General features: G+C 43.0%; 1 protein-coding gene across 4 annotated transcripts in view; it reads left to right on the top strand.

Moving 5' to 3' along the window:
• Positions 1 to 6000, top strand: part of LOC109951593 (bone morphogenetic protein receptor type-1A) — a 43717-nt gene that overhangs the window by 14376 nt on the left and 23341 nt on the right. For all 4 annotated transcript variants that reach the window (XM_020586189.1, XM_020586186.1, XM_020586188.1 and 1 more), the window contains exon 2: positions 2523 to 2605. The gene's annotated coding sequence lies outside the window, so the exon portion shown is untranslated. The remainder of the gene's footprint in view (positions 1 to 2522; positions 2606 to 6000) is intronic.

The following is a 6000-nucleotide window of genomic DNA, read 5'->3' as shown; positions in this document are numbered from 1 at the left end:
TTGCCCCATAAAATCCTCTTTTAGCCTCCTTACAGCATGTTCATTCGTCACCCTCCTATAGAAAAGATTTGTTTTTGGCCTCTCTTTTCTATACTGGCCCTCATAAACCACAAATACTGGTAGATGATCACTAATGTCATATATTAATCTCCATTAAGTTGACAAACAGGAATTCGTTGTTTTAATACTGTTGACCTTTAAGGGTTTGAGTGACGTTTGTTGGTGGGTGGCAGTGAAGTCAGTACCAGTCATCTCTAGTCTCTCTCTCCCCTCCCACCACCTTTTGTTGACTGCAGCTCATTTTCCACTGGGTGAATGAATGTTTGGCAAAAGTCGAAAATGTCACAAAGGTAAATCAAGAAATGCTGGATATGAATTTAATCACTTGAGCCAAGTCAGCTGACTTTCAGTGTGACCAGCTACTGGAACGCCACAGAGATGATGAGCTGAAGATGCCACAGCAAGTGAATTAAAGAATTTTTTTCTTAAAACTCATTTGAATTCACTTGAGCTTCTGATTATCATAATAGTCGCAAATTAATTTATTCCTAATCGACACATTGATTAATTGGACACGTTTCCAGTGCTTCTCTTTCCTGCTTGCACTGAGCTGTTCGTCTTACTGCGCATACACCTAGTTGAAAGCAGAGCTGAGTTTCATTTCATCCTTGTGTGGGAGAGCAGGATCTGTTTTTCCCTCCTCTTGTCTTTCTTTTTGGCGCCGCCTCTGCATCCATAAACGAGGTGTCTTTCTGTGTGTGTGTGTGCATGCTGGACAGTGAGGCAGCAGCTGTTTCTTCGCCAACCTCGTGACCACTCCCAGCCCCCGTCTCCGGACATCTATTTTCTCCTCATCTGTTCCAGAATAACTCGCCGAGTCCCCATGGCTGTCATTTACGTTTTTCATTCCCTGGGGTCGAGCTGAACACACGCTCTGTCCCACACAGACACTCTCAGGCTGCTGCACAGCTCGTCAGCACAATGAGTACATTTCTCAGCTGAGTGTGTTAGTTTTGGCAGCAGCAGGGTGGTGCAGTGTGAAGCCAGAGGAGGCAGGTTCATAGCCTCCACACGCTGCTGCAGAGCTGCCGACCCTGACCTCTGACCCCAGGGAGCTACACGGCGCCCAAAAACAGCAGTGACTATCTCAACCTCTTGTTGGATAGTAATGACACTCCAGAAGTAAACTGGCTGTAGTAGTAGTGGTTTCAGTGGTGGTAGGTACTTGGTAAAAGTGGCAGTAGTATAGTCTATAGCAGTTTTATGGTCATTTTTGTAGTAGTAGTAGTTCTGGTGCCAGTAGTAGTTTCAATGGTAGTTCTATGTAGCAATTTCAGTGGCAAGGAGTGTTAGTAGTTTCTGCAGTACTAGTAGATCCTGTGACAGTTTCTGTGGTAGTTTTAATAATAGTTTTAGTGGCAGTAGAAGTAGGATCTGTAACCAATTTGTAGCACAAGTAGTAGAAGTTTTTATTGTAGTAGTCTGAAGTAGTAGCTTTACCTGGTATCACACTTGTTTGAATTTCTACTAGAAGAAGTTTGTGCTGTTATTGAGTCTAACTTAAACATGTCGCTGCTGTTTGTGCCAAAGATTTACTATATTGACAGCAGCAGTAGTAATAGTAACAGTTGTTGACCCAGATGACCAGTCAAGAGTATGCCTCGTCCACGTGTGCAACAGCATTGCATGTCTGGTGTCAGGAGATGAGCTCTAGTTTTATTTTGTTAGTTTGCTCCCTGTGGAACAGCTTCCTGTAACCCACCAGCTGTGTTTGACTGTCCTCTCAAGCTGTGGGTGTGAATATTAACTCGCTCTCTTGACGCTGGCCTCCTTGACTACATAGAGGGTCCTTGGAGGAGCTCTGTGCTGTCAAATAAAAAGACTGCTGTGTTGGAAGGAATGAGGAGGCAGCTCTGACAGTCAGCCACCCTGCTCCACTTATCTCCTCACAGACAGCGACAAGCACTGCTCTGATGGTGGAGCAGACTCACACCCACCAGTCCTGGAGGAGTTTCTAGGAGTATTTAAGGTGGTTCTGTTGGTCCTTGTGGTGGTTTAGTGGCCTTCAGAGGATGCAAGTACTCCTATAGGGACCCCATTTGTACTTAATGGGAGTTCTAGGGGTTTTGAAGGAACTTTCTTTAGTCTTTGAGGGGGTGATTATAGTTAGTTTCCAAAAGTTGGCGGTAGGATATAGATTGTGTGTGATAGGATGAACTGAGTCATTCAGAGGTTGCATGTAGTCTGTGATGGGAGGCCAAGAGTTGGCAATAAGATGCAAGGCTCACAGTCAGAGATGCAAGTCAGATCTAGGAGCACATATGCAAGTGGTTCAGATCTGATCTGAGAACATCTGATCTGGTCTGTTCACACTGCTGTGGACACATCAGGTCTGAGTCACTTGGAGGGAAACGTCAGATCTGGGAAAGTTCAGCTGTGATGTGGCCGTAACCTTTGTGTTAGTTTATCTCAAAGCCTCCTATGTATTGAAAATCATGTTTGTTTTTGTCTCTGTTTCTCAGGTTGGTGGCGGTGATGCTGATTGCATTTCCCATGGAGCTGTGCACAGACATGCACACTGTTCTACCATGGAGCCACCAGTCAGGTATGGAAACACACACACTGCTCCAGCTCAGAGTCTGCAGGATGTTTATTGTGGTCACATGGAAAACTTTAGCGGTTGGTGTTGTGCACTCTTTGAAACACACATGCACACAAACTAAACAACCACTGCTTAATGTGTATGGGTACCAGTGATTACTCCCTAAAAGTAGATTATCCAATCCCCCTCCCCCTCCGGCTCTTTGAGGAGATTAACCCTTGACCCTGGGGCTGAAGGCAGCGCCGGCCAATCAGGAGGCCTCCTGGCTTTTAATTGTAGGCTCTGATTGGGTCATTTGAGCTGTCACCTGGTTTGATTAATAACCACAGAACAGGAGAGCAGGAAGAGCGCTGATTACACCGAGCCTGAAGGCTGCATCTAGATTTCTGTGTGATGTACGTGAAGAGTGGAAGTGTGGGTCTGTGTGTTTTGTAGGTGCAGTGTTTGAGGAAAAGGTCTGGAGTATGTGCGAGTTGACACGTGTCCGTGTGTAAAAGGTGGTGAAACCAGTGCTCTAATCTATTCTGTTCTTTTCATATAATTCAGTTAAGGCTCAAATGATCAACAAAAATAATCTGCATTTATTTTGATAATTGATTAATTGTTTCATGCAAACATAGGGAAACTGTGCTAGGACGTAAGTGCTGCCAGCCTCGGATGTGAGAGGACTTACTGCTTTTCAAAGTCAAGTAAACATTTTTGTCCTTTTAGACTTCAGGTTGAACAAAAGAAGACTTAAAGCTGTCCCCTTTGATTCAGTGAAGATGTGATAGGCTTTGTTGATCATTACCTGATGATTCATAGTCCACCCAATTAAACAATGAATCAGTAATGACAGTAATTTTTAGTGTTAGATATTAGTAAATCAGTTAGATAATTGTTAGACAATGTGTTAGTAATGCAATTTAGTAAGATTTAAAGTCTGCTCTAGTTTGTTTTGTTTCAAGGTTAGAAGACAGAATGTTAATTCTGAAAAGTGAATATTATGTCTGAATAAATGAATGAATGCCTTAGCTACACACCATGTGGCAACTTACACACACATTGTGATTCTTCATTTTGTTATGACTAGGTAGAAATGCAGCTGCTCAAAGCATGTGGAGCTCTAGATAAGAGATGGAGTCTTTGGACTGACTTCATCTGGGTAAGGGGTTAGCCCAAAACCTTTATAAATGTATGGATGAGCATTACAGTACCATTAATCAAACTAAAACCCGGTGATGTTCAGTGTAATATCACTCAAAGAAATCAGGAAGCTGGAATCTGATATTTGAAATTTACTGCTTGAAACGCGATGAATTGATCATGGAAATATTGGCTGAATTTTGTTTGTCAAGCTGCTAGTTGTTCCAGCTTCCAGTTTGAGACCCTAAACCCCCCCCCCCGTAAAGCCTCTCAGACAGATAAATGCAATCTTTTTATATTGTGAGAGAGTTTGTTAAAGCGTGAAGACCTTAAGTGAAGTGTCATTTGCAGGAAGTCTGTCAGCGGTGATGAAGTCAGTTTGACATTGTCAATGAGTTTTTTGCAAGTGCGTGAGGGTATGTTGAAACGAGCAGATTGCAGCCTTTGTCTCAGGACGACATGACTCAAGTGTCTGAGTTTCAGAGCTCGCTGACAGGCCTTCACACAGAGCCGGCCAGTCTGCAGCTCTAAAATCACTCCCATATGTCCTAGAGCAGCCCTGCCCCCACTTCTCTGCACATACACTTGCATACTGCAGCACAGCTCTGCTCCGTACAGGCTGGCACACTGACAAGGCTCAGCTACATTCAGTTTGTAAGTAAAGATGAATTCAGGCTGAAGATTTTACGGAGTACCCGCAGAAAAACAAGTCTAGAATATCCAAGACGTTTTTTAACAAGGAAAGAAATGAAAAGGAGTACAAATAAATTTTAGATCAGAAAAGTACAGCTGGGTGACAACTGAGGAAAAACCAGCAGGGCCTCGCCAGGGCTGTGTCTCCAGAGCAGTGTCAGGTCTCCTCTGTTGCAGGAGGAAACCTCCTCCTTCCAAACCAGATCCCCCCGCTGCGTCCGACCTGCTGCGTCGTCCTCATGAAGCCATTCAGTGACCTAGAGCTGCAGCCATGAGTCAGTTCACTGGTAGAAAATGAACCTCAGCTATTTAGAAGCAACAGTCACCGACATGTTCTGGTTCCACCTTCTTTAATGTGAGGAGCTGATGCTTTTCTTTGTCAGACATGAGAATCAGCTGAGTCTCTGTGGATCTGTTGGTTGGACACAATGAGACGTGTGGAGACTGACCTCAGTAACTGACACAAGAGATTTGGCATGTTTTCTTTTTTTTTATAAAGTATACAGACAGTGGATGTTATGAGCTTTGTAAAAAAAAAAATGTCATGGATTGCATTAGACTATACAGGTGTACCTAAAACAGTGGCCACTGAATGTGATACTGTGATGCAGTACTTTATTCAGAAACATGAAAAAGAACCAGATATGGCTGTTAATGGTTGTCCCATGAATTAAACGCCTGACACATCACTGTACATTGAAAATCATATACAAGTCAGCAGTGAACGGTCTCACATGGCGATTAGTTAAATTGCCTGCGCTGGCCTAATACAACGAGATATTTAAGAGACGACTACCAGAGTATAAACAGTAGTCATCTGTTGGTTTGTAGCTTCATGTGGCCCAGTCTTACTGAATATAATTAAAAGATAAGTTACTCCCCAAAGCAAACGTTTTGCTTAGTAAATATTTATAGAGAATTGGCAGCTCTTAGGTTTATGATCACATATGAATTTGGTCTAAAATATACTGCAGCTCCAACCTTCCTTAAAAGGTATTTTTCTAGTAATATTTTTAAATCTGCACATCCCTGGTTTTCACATTGACAGGCTTTGCTGTATGATTATGGATTTTCCTCCCCGATATTTATATAAATACATGTGCACGCTATGATGGGACTGGCTTGGTGGGAAAAGCTAAGTTGTTTGTGGATTGATGGCTGTAGCTGAGAATCAAGGAATATGTAAAACAGAAATCCTGACGTGCTGTGATTAACACAGAGATAAGACCAAAGATTTACTGCAGCTCGGTGGATGCTCCCCAGCAGTCGGTACTGTTAGGATTCTGCTGTTTATCACAAACTCAGTCGGGTCATAAATTCCTCAGATAGTCCTCTGGCTACTTTGAGTCGCTGTGGGGAGCTTTCACTCACAAATCCACTCTTTTCATCTGCTTAAGATGAGTTTGGAAACAGCCTGGAATTCAAAAAGTAGTTTTAATGACTTCAGTGATGACAAGACTCTTCTTCCTAGATTTATAGGGTCTCAAGGAAACTGTCCGAACAGAATCGGTGTTAAAGGATCTCCTGTTTTCTCAAAAACTGCTTCTGGAGAAAGGGGAGGTAATACTATAATCAGCCGC

Source organism: Monopterus albus, unplaced genomic scaffold, assembly GCF_001952655.1.
Source record: "Monopterus albus unplaced genomic scaffold, M_albus_1.0 scaffold397.1, whole genome shotgun sequence".
NCBI lineage: Eukaryota > Metazoa > Chordata > Actinopteri > Synbranchiformes > Synbranchidae > Monopterus > Monopterus albus.
The sequence above is the reverse complement of the archived record's forward strand: the minus strand, read 5'-3'. Positions and strand labels throughout refer to the sequence as shown.